The sequence below is a fragment of the Phyllobates terribilis genome, unplaced genomic scaffold (assembly GCF_046119375.1).
Source record: "Phyllobates terribilis strain yellow unplaced genomic scaffold, ASM4611937v1 Scaffold_10__3_contigs__length_209671492, whole genome shotgun sequence".
Classification (NCBI taxonomy): domain Eukaryota; kingdom Metazoa; phylum Chordata; class Amphibia; order Anura; family Dendrobatidae; genus Phyllobates; species Phyllobates terribilis.
This window is the reverse complement of record NW_027362770.1, coordinates 165,662,827-165,679,264: the sequence shown is the minus strand read 5'-3', so window position 1 is coordinate 165,679,264 and position 16,438 is coordinate 165,662,827. Positions and strand designations below refer to the sequence as shown.

General features: G+C 46.8%; 1 long non-coding RNA gene across 1 annotated transcript in view; it reads right to left on the bottom strand.

Moving 5' to 3' along the window:
* Positions 1–1,369: 1,369 nt before the first annotated feature.
* Positions 1,370–16,438, bottom strand: part of LOC141164202 (uncharacterized) — a 58,268-nt gene continuing 43,199 nt past the window's right edge. The window contains exon 3 of the long non-coding RNA XR_012250877.1: positions 1,370–1,548. This is a non-coding gene — a long non-coding RNA (uncharacterized lncRNA). The remainder of the gene's footprint in view (positions 1,549–16,438) is intronic.

The window sequence follows — 16,438 nt, the reverse complement described above, 5'->3', positions numbered from 1 at the left end:
TTGCCACTGGGACTATATGGGTCAATAGTAAAGATGAGCTGAGGTCCTCCGCTGGGTCACTTTCTCCCACCAGCTCCAGTCTTCCCTCTCGTCTTCAAGTGATGTCACTTGAAGTCTTTTTTTTTTATTTTTGAAACCCCTTCACGGTTCTAAAAAAAGAATCAAGCAAAATGGCAGCCTGTGAACTTTGAAGCCCATTCGATTTGCCTTAAATTGATTCACTCATCTCTATTTATATTTCTTATTTAAACGGCCTTCGGCTCGATCTCGAGCCATGGCGATTTGATGGATGAACCCTCTTGTAGGACGATCGATCTTGTGTAAGCCTAGATAGAACCACCTGGGTGTTCTCCACCATTATCTTGATAGTATCAAGCCATCGGGCTTCTGGTCTTCCTCTTCGCCTTGCTCCTTCTATTCTTCTGACAATGATGTCCTTCTCCAGTGATTGCTCTCTTCGTATGATGTGTTCAAAGTAGGCAAGTCGTAGTTTGGTGATCCTTGCTTTGAGTGACATGTCTGGCTTGATTTTTTCCAAAATTGATTTGTTTGTTTTTCTTGCCATCCATGGTATTGATAACATCCTTCTCCAGCACCACATTTCGAAGGCGTCGATTCTTCTTCTCGCTTATTTCTTTATTGTCCAGGTTTGGAAGCAGACAGGCTCCATTATGGGGGTCCATCTGGGTTTAGTTTTGTAGACATTTTTTAGCTTTTTTTCTCTTCTAAAAATGAGACCCCAATTTGATCCTGTAATGAGCCCGTCTGCACAACTGATGCAATGGAATGTTCAAAACGACAAGTTCCAACAATGGAACAGACAAACTAAATGTTCAAACAGACATGTGACCAGAGCCTAACTGTTCATCCAAGGAGGGGAGTCCTGCACATTTTCTTGCCACCTAACGGTAAGGAGGAATTGAACCAATGAGGATTGAGCCCAATATCAACTTCATCGTCCTCAACATACATGTGCTTGGCATGGCGCTTTGCTAACGTGATTGCATCAATGGGGTCACGGCAGCCGGACCCCATATTCATGATCTGTCATCATTGTCAACCTTTTTACACTCTTTGGGCATAATACAGTTTATGCCGGCAATTTTTTAAAACCGGTCACATAAAGAAAACCACGACTAACCAATGTAAAGGTTGGAACAAACAGCTCATCATATCTCAGCTTCCAAGAACTTCGAATGTTCTTGTTATGTGCAGCAAAATTTCCCTTCTAAAAAAAAGGCTAAAAAATAAACCCACGAAAAATTGTGTTCCACAAAGACGAGTAGGATATGACGTGACCTGAAGCTTCCTGATTAAGAAAATTCCAAACTTCTGTAATCTAATGGTAGATCCCAATACTTACGAGCAGCGTTGGTAGGACACAAGCCCCCTGCGATGGGGAATGTCACGTTTCGGACATCAAGGCTGCGTATAAGTAACGGTGAATACACACAGGAGGGAGATATCGGCCATGTGCGTTCCTAACAGCGCAGTCCCATAGATCTTTCCACCAACTCCAGTCTGGTTCCTATTTGTAATGCAGACAGACTGTCCCGGAAGGAATTAGAGAGGAGCATGAGCTTGCAGAATATTTGCCAATGAGCTAATGATTTTGACACTTTCACAATACCAGCTTTGTACACGGCCAGCTCTGTTATTTCTATCTCTTATATTTTACTAGATGAAACAAAATGGACTTATTCTAGTGAGTCCGGAGTATAATATGGCAGCTTATGGCGTTCCGGGACACAGGACCTCAGACAGTTGACAAAACCCATCTTACTTATGCTCCACTAGTTACCCAATATCCTGCGCACTGATAAGGAGTTTATATAGAAACTAGATGGTGGCCCGATTCTAACGCATCGGGTATTCTAGCATATGTCTCCCGACCCTCCTTTATAATGCCCCATGCAGGAAGTCACATCCCCCGTATATAATGCCCCATGCAGGAAGTCACATCCTCCGTATAGAATACCCCATGCATATAATACCCCATGCAGGATGTCACATCCCCCGTATATAATACCCCATGCAGGAAGTCACATCCCCCGTATATAATGCCCCATGCAGGATGTCACCTCTCCCCCATATAATGTCCCATGCAGGATGTCACCTCTCCCCCATATAATGCCCCATGTAGGATGTGACCTCTCCCCCCATATAATGCCCCATGCAGGATGTGACCTCTCCCCCCATATAATGCCCCATGCAGGATGTCACCTCTCCCCCATATAATGCCCCATGTAGGATGTCACCTCCCCCCCCCATATAATGCCCCATGCAGGATGTCACCTCTCCCCCATATAATGCCCCATGCAGGATGTGACCTCTCCCCCCATATAATGCCCCATGTAGGATGTGACCTCTCCCCCCATATAATGCCCCATGTAGGATGTCACCTCTCCCCCATATAATGCCCCATGCAGGATGTGACCTCTCCCCCTATATAATGCCCCATGTAGGATGTGACCTCTCCCCCCCATATAATGCCCCATGTAGGATGTGACCTCTCCCCCCATATAATGCCCCATGTAGGATGTGACCTCTCCCCCCATATAAATGCCCCATGCAGGATGTGACCTCTCCCCCCATATAATGCCCCATGCAGGATGTCACCTCTCCCCCATATAATGCCCCATGTAGGATGTCACCTCTCCACCCCATATAATGCCCCATGTAGGATGTCACCTCCCCCCCCCCATATAATGCCCCATGCAGGAAGTCATATCCCCTGTATATCCATCCCCCCATAGTGCCCCATGCAGGATGTGACCTCTCCCCCATATAATGCCCCATGCAGGATGTCACCTCTCCCCCATATAATGCCCCATGTAGGATGTCACCTCTCCCCCCCATATAATGCCCCATGTAGGATGTCACCTCTCCCCCCCATATAATGCCCCATGCAGGAAGTCATATCCCCTGTATATCCATCCCCCCATAGTGCCCCATGCAGGTCCCCTATGGCCCCATACAGAAAAAAAAAAATCCAATACTCGCCTCCCTTCTCTGGACTCCAGCGTAGCCGGCATGTTGACACTATGCGCTGTGACCGGTCAGGAGAGAGCGCGGTGTAAAAAAGTCACCGCGCCCTCTGACCTGAGACGTCACAGAGCATTAGCGGAAGACACAGGAGCTGCTGCGGAGGCACGGGGAGGGGTAAGTATGACGCCGGTGCCGGGGTCCTGATCGAGCGGGGGGAGGGACGGGAGGAGAGGAGAGGGGCGGGAGGAGAGGAGAGGGGAGGGGAGAGGAGGGGAGGGGTAAGTATGACGCCGGGTGCCGGGGTCCTGATCGAGCAGGGGGAGGGACGAGAGGAGAGGGGAGGGGAGAGGAGGGGAGGGGTAAGTATGACGCCGGTGCCGGGGTCCTGATCGAGCGGGGGGAGGGACGGGAGGAGAGGGGAGGGACGGGAGGAGAGGGGAGGGGAGAGGAGGGGTAAGTATGACGCCGGGTGCCGGGGTCCTGATCGAGCGGGGGGAGGGACGGGAAGAGAGGGGAGGGGAGAGGAGAGGAGAGGAGGGGAGGGGAGGGGCGTCACAGTTGTCCTCGGGAGATCAGCGGCCGTAGCCGCTGATCTCCCGGCGATAGCCGCATGAAGGTCAACGGCGCCTGCGGTCGGGGGACTTATGCTGCGAGTAGCCGGCTGCATCTCCCAGCTGCATCGCCGCTGACCTCCGTGCCGCACATGAGCCGCTAACGGCCGCCATGTTTTTCAGAAATGCCGCATCGCTGATTGGCCACGGCCGGACCAATCAGCGACCCGGGATTTCCAGGACAGACAGACAGAAAGACAGACAGACAGACGGGATAAGACAATTATATAGTAGATAGGTCTGCTGGTCAGAGGGCGGTATTGTAGTTATATTCTTGTACAATGGGGGCAGTATTATAGTAATTATATTCTTGTACATAGGGGGCATTATTATAGTAGTTATATTCTTGTACATAGGGAGCAGTATTATAGTAGTTGTATTCTTGTACATAGGGCCAGCATTATAGTAGTTATATTCTTGTACAGAGGGGGCAGTATTATAGCAGTTATATTCTTGTACATGGGAGCCATATTATAGTAGTTATATTCTTGTGCATAGGGGCAGTATTATAGTAGTTATATTCTTGTACATAGGAAGCAGTATTATAGTAGTTATATTCTTGTGCATAGGGGCAGTATTATAGTAGTTATATTCTTGTACATAGGAGCCGTATTATAGTAGTTATATTCTTGTGCATAGGGGCAGTATTATAGTAGTTATATTCTTGCACATAGGAGCCGTATTATAGTAGTTATATTCTTGTGCATAGGGGCAGTATTATAGTAGTTATATTCTTGTACATAGGAAGCAGTATTATAGTAGTTATATTCTTGTGCATAGGGGCAGTATTATAGTAGTTATATTCTTGTACATAGGAGCAGTATTATAGTAGTTATATTCTTGTGCATAGGGGCAGTATTATAGTATTTATATTCTTGTACACAGGAGCAGTATTATAGTAGTTATATTCTTGTGCATAGGGGCAGTATTATAGTAGTTATATTCTTGTGCATAGGAGCAGTATTATAGTAGTTAGATTCTTGTACATAGGGGGCAGTATTATAGTAGTTATATTCTTGTACATAGGGGGCATTATTATAGTAGTTATATTCTTGTACATAGGGAGCAGTATTATAGTAGTTGTATTCTTGTACATAGGGCCAGCATTATAGTAGTTATATTCTTGTACATAGGGGGCAGTATTATAGCAGTTATATTCTTGTACATAGGAGCCGTATTATAGTAGTTATATTCTTGTGCATAGGGGCAGTATTATAGTAGTTATATTCTTGTACATAGGAAGCAGTATTATAGTAGTTATATTCTTGTGCATAGGGGCAGTATTATAGTAGTTATATTCTTGTGCATAGGAGCAGTATTATAGTAGTTATATTCTTGTGCATAGGGGCAGTATTATAGTAGTTATATTCTTGTGCATAGGAGCAGTATTATAGTAGTTATATTCTTGTGCATAGGGGCAGTATTATAGCAGTTATATTCTTGTACATAGGAAGCAGTATTATAGTAGTTATATTCTTGTACATAGGAAGCAGTATTATAGTAGTTATATTCTTGTGCATAGGGGCAGTATTATAGTAGTTATATTCTTGTGCATAGGAGCAGTATTATAGTAGTTATATTCTTGTCCATAGGAGAGGATAGACGTGTGCTTGAGAGCTCTCAGCAGGGCGGAGGCATGGCTTCTGACCCAGGTGGAGGGGAGGGGAGCTGGGCTGATGATCCAGGGAAAGCCCCTGGTCTGGAGTCGGGCCTGCAGCCTGCACCTGATGGTAATGGAAAGCTGGAGATGGTGGCTGGTGAGTCTTCTAAACCTGCTTGTTATGTTGGAGGATTAAATGCTAAAGTTACAAGGCAAAGTACAGTACAGACCAAAAGTTTGGACACACCTTCTCATTTAAAGATTTTTCTGTATTTTCATGACTATGAAAATTGTACATTCACACTGAAGGCATCAAAACTATGAATTAACACATGTGGAATTATATACTTAACAAAAAGTGTGAAACAACTGAAAATATGTCTTATATTCTAGGCTCTTCAAAGTAGCCACCTTTTGCTTTGATGACTGCTTTGCACACTCTTGGCATTCTCTTGATGAGCTTCAAGAGGTAGTCACCGGAAATGGTCTTCCAACAATCTTGAAGGAGTTCCCAGAGATGCTTAGCACTTGTTGGCCCTTTTGCCTTCACTCTGCGGTCCAGCTCACCCCAAACCATCTCGATTGGGTTCAGGTCTGGTGACTGTGGAGGCCAGGTCATCTGGTGTAGCACCCCATCACTCTCCTTCTTGGTCAAATAGCCCTTACACTGCCTGGAGGTGTGTTCGGGGTCATTGTCCTGTTGAAAAATAAATGATGGTCCAACTAAACGCAAACCGGATGGAATAGCATGCCGCTGCAAGATGCTGTGGTAGCCATGCTGGTTCAGTATGCCTTCAATTTTGAATAAATCCCCAACAGTGTCACCAGCAAAGCCCCCCCACACCATCACACCTCCTCCTCCATGCTTCACGGTGGGAACCAGGCATGTAGAGTCCATCCGTTCACCTTTTCTGCATCGCACAAAGACACGGTGGTTGGAACCAAAGATCTCAAATTTGGACTCATCAGACCAAAGCACAGATTTCCACTGGTCTAATGTCCATTCCTTGTGTTCTTTAGCCCAAACAAGTCTCTTCTGCTTGTTGCCTGTCCTTAGCAGTGGTTTCCTAGCGGCTATTTTACCATGAAGGCCTGCTGCACAAAGTCTCCTCTTAACAGTTGTTGTAGAGATGTGTCTGCTGCTAGAACTCTGTGTGGCATTGACCTGGTCTCTAATCTGAGCTGCTGTTAACCTGCGATTTCTGAGGCTGGTGACTCGGATAAACTTATCCTCAGAAGCAGAGGTGACTCTTGGTCTTCCTTTCCTGGGGCGGTCCTCATGTGAGCCAGTTTCTTTGTAGCGCTTGATAGTTTTTGCAACTGCACTTGGGGACACTTTCAAAGTTTTCCCAATTTTTTGCACTGACTGACCTTCATTTCTTAAAGTAATGATGGCCACTCGTTTTCTTTACTTAGCTGCTTTTTTCTTGCCACAATACAAATTCTAACAGTCTATTCAGTAGGACTATCAGCTGTGTATCCACCAGACATCTGCACAACACAACTGATGGCCCAACCCCATTTATAAGGCAATAATCCCACTTATTAAACCTGACAGGGCACACCTGTGAAGTGAAGACCATTTCCGGTGACTACCTCTTGAAGCTCATCAAGAGAATGCCAAGAGTGTGCAAAGCAGTCATCAAAGCAAAAGGTGGCTACTTTGAAGAACCTAGAATATAAGACATATTTTCAGTTGTTTCACACTTTTTTGTTAAGTATATAATTCCACATGTGTTAATTCATAGTTTTGATGCCTTCAGTGTGAATGTACAATTTTCATAGTCATGAAAATACAGAAAAATCTTTAAATGAGAAGGTGTGTCCAAACTTTTGGTCTGTACTATATATTTAAGCTGGAATTGCATATCAGCAAACTAAAAGAAGAAATTAAGAAAGAGACTGATCCTAAGGTAAAGCTGATGAAGTGCGAGTGTCTGGATGATTGCAGCCGAGAGCTGCTGATCAGGAAAGAAAAACTGGAGAAAGGTTTAAACTCTGCGCCCAGAAAGAAGACTTGGGCTAAAGAGAAAAAAAAAGAATCCAGAGCCCAGACTGTGAGCAGAAAACACTTTATTGGGAATAAGGACATTAAATATAAAACTGTGTACAGCATTGTGGAGCAAGGAAGCCCAGTGAGAACTGCAGCGCTGATATCAGGGGCACAATGTGAGGGGTCCGAGACACCAGAAAGTGCTGCAGAGGAAAGTGTGCCAGCAAACGAGGGGTTAACTGCAGTGACCTCTCTATGCAGCAATGAAGTGAGCTCAGCTGCTGAGAGTGAGAAAGAAAGTGCACCCTGTACTGATACTGTGAGTGAGACCCCCCTCAGCGCTGTGAGTGAGACCCCGCTCACTGGTGCTAGTGAATGTCTGTCTGCAACAGATAATACAAATATTATAATGGACTCTGAACCATCCATGTCAGTGAATGGAGACAATACTGTGCAGCAATCAGTGGTGATGGACTCTATGTCATGTATGTCAGCGGATGGAGACCACACTGCAGTGGTAATGGACTCTGAACCATCCATGTCAGTGAATAGAGACAATACTGTGCAACCATCAGTAGTAGATCTGGGTGTTGTTGCAGCACAGTCAGGTGTCAGTAATCATGGAGCTAGGGAGAGCTCCAGCACTAATCCTCCAGCAGCGGTGGAGATCTCCAGCACTGATCCACCTGCGGCTGGTGAAAGCTCCGGCACTGACCCATCTGCTGCTGGTGAAAGCTCCGGCACTGACCCATCTGCTGACCATCAGTTCAGGAGACTGTTCTCTAATGTCACCAGACCAGTGAACCCCCCGCCTCAGAGAAGAAACGCAGTCAGGATAAAATACACAGGACCAGAGGAGAACATCCCATCCAGAATTTACATTGGGAAAGTTCTCCTAAAAGACTTCATGAAGTTCAATGCGTCTGAGGTCTACGCTCTGATCCATATCCCATCCAGCAGGATCTATGACATCAGCTTTAAGCTCCAGTGCGATCTGGATTTGTTCTGGAACATCTATAATGACACCAGAGAAGATGAGATCTGGGATCACCTCCATTGTATCCAGCTGTCTAAGCCGCAGGAGATAACGGCCACTGTCCTGTTCCAGTCTGAGGTGGTGGCGGTGGCGGATCTGCAGCACTGGCTGAACCGGCAGTGCATAGTGAGAAGTCATCCTGACAAGATCTATGATGAGGAGCAGATATGGAATGGAGGATATACGCTAAAAATCCAGCTGATACAAGAGAGCGGTGTGACCAGACATCTGCCGCACTCCTTCTACCTGGGCTCAGAGAGGGGGATCTGCTACTACCCTGGTCAGCCACGTCTGTGCCATAGATGTGGGGGCCGGCATCTCGCCATAAACTGCTCTCGTATCACATGCTCATTATGTGGACAGTCAGGTCATACAAAGGACAAATGCACAGGACCCGTCATCTGTAATCTGTGCTCAGAACCAGGGCATACGTTCCGGGATTGCCGGCATGCAGAACACAATAAATATAATGGCCAGACCTCCTCAGAAGTTATTCAGGAAGATGTCACCAGAGGTTCTGATGTCCCAGAAGCTGGTATGGATGAGGACAGAAGTCACAGTATCAGTGAACCTGCTCCAGAGTCTGAGGTACTAACGGATGCTGCACTACTAGGACCACCAGCCACTCAAGAACCACCTAAAGGCCCACCAGCCACTAAAGAAAGACCTAAACCGCCATCAGCCAATATAATAAGACCTAAGCTTCGATCAGCCACTAAAGTAGGGCCTAAAACGCCAGTTGTTAAAGAGAGGCCTAAGGTGTCCAGAAAGCCTGCCACCAAACCATCCAAACATCAGCCCAGTACATCTGTGGAAGCAGTTAGTCCGCCTGCACTGTCCAGTGTGGATGAGGAAGGCTTTGTGACCGTAAAAAGAAAAAATGCATTTGTGGATCCCACCAGAAAAGTCACAACAGTACAGAAAACCTCTGAGCCTCCAGGGCTGGCGATAAGTCCTGGACGTTACAATGTGCTGGGAGAAGACCAAGATGAAGAGTCACAAATGGAGCAAAGTCCTTCATGCGTCCTCGAAAACGTCTCTGATGAGGGGGATCCTGACCCTCCCGTGTCCACAAAGAGATGGGGCACTACAGGTGACAGCAGTGGAAGGAGGAAGAAGACCAAAAAGTCTAAGTGATCAGGATGCGGCTGAGAATAAACTCCATTAATGTGAACAGTGTGAGGACTGTGAGCCGGCGGCAGGCGATTTACCAGCGTTTGTCTGACGAGAGATCTGACGTCTTCTTCTTGCAGGAGACGTATTTGAAGAGCAATGCTCATGTGTATGCAGCCAAGAGAGACTGGAGACTTGGGCCGTCATACTGGTCCTTCGGTCTGGAGAGAAATGACGGTGTGGGGGTCCTCTTTAATACCATGAATGTCCAGGTGGACAGAGTCCTGGAGATCTGTCCGGGTCGCTGTCTGATGCTGGACTTTACATTGGACTCCATCCATTATAGAGCGATAAACATTTATGCTCCGCAGACCAGGAAAGAGCGTAGGGAACTATTTGACCACATGAAACCATATTGCTTTACATCTAAAGTATTTATATTGTGTGGGGACTTTAATAATGTGTCCTGTAATGTGGACAGATCCAGCAGTCATAAGCAACTAAGATATGATGAGACGTTCCTTAATAATATAGTCCAGCAGGCCCACCTAGTAGACCCCTATGGGTCTCATCATACCAGTAAGACGTACACTTACCATAAGGGTGGTAATGCCAGTAGGATAGACCGGGTGTATATAAAGAGGGAGGTGAGATGCTCTCAGTACAGGATCAGCCCCCTGGAGTATTCGGACCATTGTATGGTGAGTGTGACGCTGGATCTGGCCCAAGCTGTGGTCTGTGGAAAGGGGTACTGGAAGGTGAACAGCTCTGTGGTCCAAGATCCTCGGTTCAGAGAGGCCTTCACCACATTCTATAATGAACGTAGGACCACCCAGTGTATGTGTGATGACACAGCTGAGTGGTGGGAGATCATGAAGAGTGACATCAAGCAGTTTATTATACGAGCAGCCAGGAGACGTAGTAATATGGATTATATGAGATACACAGCCCTGAGACTGCACATCAGCCGGCTATACAGCAGGATGAATGGTGGTGAGGAGGTGGACGGACGGAGCGTCAGCCATATAAAGCAGCGGATGAGGGAGCTGCAGTACGATCGCCTCAAGTCTCTCAAGGCGGAGGGACAGTTTGATAGTTGGGGCGTCCATAACCCAGATCCCTTTATTGCCTGTAAGAACAGGGTTAGTAAGAAGCTGATCACTGGCTTGTTAGATGAGAATGGGGTGGAGCAGTCAGAGCCGGAGAAAATCCACAGGATCATTGGGGATTATTATAGAGATCAGTATAAAGGGGCTCATATTGATAAGGATGACATTAAAGCTTATCTGAAGGGGGTGTCCCTACCAACGTTAGACCTGGTGCAGGCAGATAGTATGGCCGATCCCATAACTGAAGATGAGGTGAAGAGGAGCATTGACTCCTTAAAGGCCAACAAGAGCCCAGGACTGGACGGCCTGACCAGCGAGTTTTACAAAGAGTTCAGGGACTTGTTGGCTCCGGACCTGGTGCAGGTCTATAATGATTGCCTCTCTGCAGGGAAGCTCCTACAGTCCCAGTATAGATCTGTTCTGGTTCTCTTAGCAAAGAAGGGAAATCTAAAAGATGTAAAGAACTGGCGTCCACTGTCTTTGCTAAACACTGACTATAAAATCCTGGCCAAGATCTTGTATTATCGGCTGAGTGAGCTGGCGGGTGAGCGGATCATCGCCAACCAGACGTGTGGTGTGAAGGGTCGGACGATAGAGGACTCATTGCTGCTGGTGAGAGAAGCTGTGACGTACATTAAGCAGCACAATGTGGGGGCGTATATTGTGGGCTTAGACCAGAGTAAAGCCTTTGATAGAGTCCATCATGACTACCTGTACCAGGTGTTGTTACACTATGGCCTCCCGGTGCGGTTTGTGCAGTGGCTGCAGGTTGTGTATAAGGAGGCTGTAAGCCTGCCGCTGATTAATGGTCACTTGGCTGAGCCCTTCAGGATCATGTCAGGGGTGAGGCAGGGCTGTCCTCTCAGCCCATTGTTGTATGTCTTTAGTCTGGATCCTTTCCTCAGAAAAGTGCAGGATCATAGAGGTTTCACGGGGCTGAGGTGTTGCCTGCAGAGTACAGTGGAGGATGTAAAGTTCTGCGCCTATGCGGATGACGTGTCGGTGGTGGTGTCTTCTAGAGAAGACTGTACGGCTCTACAGCAGGAGATGACAGCCTTCTCCAATGTGTCTAACTCCTCTGTGAACATGGAGAAGAGCGAGGCGTTGTGGTTGGGGGGTGACAGTGATGTCTTCTCTGTGCCCTTCAGAACAGTTCAGGGTCAGATAAAGATTTTGGGAGTAGTGTTTGGAGCTGTAGATGATGGGAAGGTGAACTGGGAGAAGAAGCTGGTGGTGTGTGAGTAGAAGGTGCAGAGCTGGAGACACTGGAAGCTGAAGTATCTGGAGAAGGTCCGCCTGCTGAAGACCTTCCTGCTCCCGCTCTTCCTCTATATCAGTGTGGTGTTCCCTGTGCCCGATGCGTTACTCCCCAGACTTACCAATGTCTTCTTTCACTTCTTGTGGGGTAACAGAGTGAATGTGGTCAGGAGAAACATTGTCTATCTCCCCCATAAGGAGGGTGGTCTCTCCATGCCCTGTCCTGAGCTCTTCTTTAATCTCATGTTTCTTATGAAGAATTTCTCTTTTTGTAAGCATTCAGAGAAGACGCCATGGTCTTGTTTGTTTAAGAGCCAGATCCAGCAGTTTGTGTCCGTGTGGTCGGTAGGGGACCCCATCAAGAGAATCTCAGGCCGACTAAAGAATAATGTTTCTTGGTATGGTGTCCATGTAATAAGTAAGGTTATTAGATGGAGGATCCTGTATGAGGACGTCAGGCAGCTCAGTAGGAAGGAGTTGTATAAGAACGTGCTGTCATCTCACTTTAGTGTCCATGTTCAACTGAGGGGCGCCCCAAGTCTAGATGTAAAACAGGCTGCAAAAAACGTACTAGATCCCAGAATTCCCCCTCATATGAGAGATGTGGCGTGGCTGGGGCTCCATGGTAAGATGTACGTCAGAGATAACCTAAAGTGCAGGAATGTATCAGACAGATCCTGTCCTAGAGAAGAGTGTCCCCGTATACAGGAGACTATGGAGCATCTGCTTCTAGAGTGTCCCTTCAGTATGCAGGTATGGGAGTGTGTGTCCTTGTCCCTAAAGTTACCGCACCTGGTGGGACAGTCGTATGGTCAGCTGCTGTACGGAGACTTCCAGCCTGAGCTCAGGGCGTATAACCGAAGCCCCCTGTATGTAATAAATGTGGTGACCATCTATCATCTGTGGTGTGCACGGTGCTGCCTGCTCATCAATAAGGAGGTCCTGTCCTGTGAAAGTGTCAGGTATAAGATCCTGGAAAGTCTCAAGTCAGTGTATAAGAAGGACATAAAGATTAACTCCGGTAATGTGAACTGGAGGAACATTCATGTGGCGGGATTTATCAATGTTATCTAATATTATTGTGTAAGTGATGTAACAACACAGTATTTATTTTTTTTAATATTTATTATTTTGTGATTTTAATGTAATTATTCTGTAATATTTGGTTGTCAGTTTTAAATAAAAAGATCATTATAGTATTTATATTCTTGTACACAGGAGCAGTATTATAGTAGTTATATTCTTGTGCATAGGGGCAGTATTATAGTAGTTATATTCTTGTGCATAGGAGCAGTATTATAGTAGTTAGATTCTTGTGCATAGGAGCAGTATTATAGTAGTTATATTCTTGTGCATAGGAGCAGTATTATAGTAGTTAGATTCTTGTACATAGGGGGCAGTATTATAGTAGTTATATTCTTGCACATAGGAGCAGTATTATAGTAGTTATATTCTTGTATACAGGGGCAGTATTATAGTAGTAATATTCTTGTACATAGGAGCAGTATTATAGTAATTATATTCTTGTACATAGGAGCCGTATTATAGTAGTTATATTCTTGTGCACAGGGGCAGTATTATAGTAGTTATATTCTTGTACATAGGGAGCAGTATTATAGTAGTTATATTCTTGTGCATAGGAGCAGTATTATAGTAGTTATATTCTTGTGCATAGGGGCAGTATTATCTACTATATAATTGTCTAATCCCGTCTGTCTGTCCAGGAAATCCCGCGTCGCTCATTGGTCCGGCAGCGGCCAATCAGCGCCACGGGATTTCAGAAAAAAGATGGCGGCCGTTAGCGGCTCATCTGCGGGACAGAGCTCAGCGGCGTGGCAGCCGGGAGATGAGAGCCGCGAGGCGCTCATCTCCCGGCCGGTACCAGCAGAAGGACCCCGACCGCCGGACCCATCTGCGGGACGGAGATGCAGCCAGGAGATGAGCGGCGCGAGGCGCTCATGTCCCGGCCGGTAGCAGCGGAAGGACCGCCGGCGTCGCTGACATCCATGCGGAAGGGAGGACCGGGGAGCGGCGCTGCGGGTCGGGATACTTCTGCTGCGAGCACCCGCTCATGTCCCGGGTTCTTGCAGCGGAAGTAGCCGCACAGGCAGCGCCGCTCCCCGGTCCTCACCAAGACGATTCGATGATTGGTCGCGGTCTTCGGACCCGACCAATCACTGATCTTAGCGCAAAAGTTAAATACCGCTGTGCTGATTGGTCGCGGACGCTGTCCGCGACCAATCACCGATTTGGGCACCAAATTTAAATATCGGCCGCAACCAATCAGCACAGTAGGGGTTAACTTTAGCCGCAAGATCAGTGATTGGTCGCGGGTCAAGACCGCGACCAATCACCGATTTGTGCAGCACATTTAAATAGCGGCCGCGACCAATTGGATGTCAGCGCCGCTCCCCGGTCCTCCCTTCACACCCTAGCCGCATGGATGTCAGTGGTGCTGCCTGTGCGGATACTTCCGCTGCGAGAACCCGGGACATGAGCGGGCTCTCACAGCAGAAGTATCCCGACCCGCGACCAATCACCGATTTGGGCGCCAAATTTAAATATCGGCCGCGACCAATCACCGATCTTGGCTCCACATTTAAACATCGCTGTACTGATTGGTCGCGGACGCTATATAAATGTGGCGCCAAAATCGGTGATTGGTCGTGCCCAGCGTCGGCTAGGGTGTCAAGGGAGGACCGGGGAGCGGCGCTGCGGGTCGGGATACTTCTGCTGCGAGCAGTCGCTCATGTCCCGGCTTCTCGCAGCGGAAGTAGCCGCACAGGCAGCGCCGCTCCCCGGTCCTCACTAATACGATTCCGCTCCCTGCTCCTCACCAATACGATTCGCTGATTGGTCGCGCTCTCCGCACGCAACCAGTCAGTGATCTTGGCGCTAAAGTTAAACACCGCTCTGCTGATTGGTCGCGGCCGCTGCTCGCGACCAATCACCGATTTGGGCGCCACATTTAAATAGCGGCCTCGACCAATCACCAATTTTGACGCCACATTTAAACACTGCTGTGCTAATTGGTCGCGGACGCCAGCCGCGACCAATCAGCGAGCTTGGCGCCAAATTTAAACAACGCTCTGCTGCTTGGTCGCGGTGGCCGGCCGCGACCTATGAACGAGATGGGCGGCAAATTTAAACGCCGCTCTGCTGATTAATCGCGGCCGGCCATCGAGACCAATCAGCGAGATTGGCGGCAAATTTAAACGCTGCTGTGCTGATTGGTCACGGTGGCCGGCCGCGACCAATCAGCGAGATGGGCGGCAAATTTAAACGCCGCTCTGCTCATTGGTCACGGTGGCCGGTCGCGACCAATCAGCGAGATGGCCGGCAAATTTAAACGCCGCTCTGCTCATTGGTCACGGTGGCCGGCCGCGACCAATCAGCAAGATGGGCGGCACATTTAAACGCAGCTCTGCTGATTGGTCGCGGTGGCCGGCCGACCGCGACCAATCAGCGAGATTGGCGTCAAATGTAAACACCGCTGTGCTGATTGGTCGCGGCCACCAGCGACCGCTACCAATCAGCGATTTTGGCGCCAAATTTAAACACCGCTCTGCTCATTGGTCCCGGCCGCCAGCCGGCAGAGACCAATCAGCGAGATTGCTGCAAAATTTAAACAACGCTCTGCTGATTGGTCGATTTTATCGCCAAATTTAAACAAGCTCTCCGGTCCTCACTAACAAATTTAAACACCGTTTTGCTGATTGCACCCGGTCGGCCGCATACATATTCTAGAATACCCGATGCATTAGAATCGGGCCACCATCTAGTAGTAATTATATTCTTGTACATAGGGGCAGTATTATAGTAGTTATATTCTTGTACATAGGGGCAGTATTATAGTAGTTATATTCTTGTACATAGGAGCAGTATTATAGTAGTTATATTCTTGTACATAGGAGCAGTATTATAGTAGTTATATTCTTGTACATAGGTGGCAGTATTTTAGCAGTTATATTCTTGTACATAGGAGCAGTATTATAGTAGTTATATTCTTGTACATAGGAGCAGTATTATAGTAGTTATATTCTTGTGCACAGGGGCAGTGTTTTAGTAGTTATATTCTTGTGCATAGGGCCAGTATTATAGTAGTTATATTCTTGTACATATAGAGCAATATTATAGTAGTTATATTCTTGTACATAGGGGGCAGTATTATAGTAGTTATATTCTTGTACATAGGGGGCAGTATTATAGTAGTTATATTCTTGCACATAGGGACAGTATTATAGTAGATATATTCTTGTACATAGGAGCAGTATTATAGTAGTTATATTCTTGAACATATAGAGCAGTATTATAGTAGTTATATTCTTGTACATAGGGGGCAGTATTATAGTAATTATATTCTTGTACATAGGGGCAGTATTATAGTAGTTATATTCCAGTACATAGGGAGCAGTATTATAGTAGTTGTATTCTTGTACATAGGGAGCAGTATTATAGTAGTTATATTCTTGTACATAGGGGGCAGTATTATAGTAGTTATATTCTTGTACATAGCGGGCAGTATTATAGTAGTTATATTCTTGTACATAGAGGGCAGTATTATAGTAGATATATTCTTGTACATAGGGGCAGTATTATAGTAGTTATATTCTTGTACATAGCGGGCTGTATTATAGTAGTTATATTCTTGTACATAGAGGGCAGTATTATAGTAGATATATTCTTGTACATAGGGGCAGTATTATAGTAGTTATACTTGAGTTATATTCA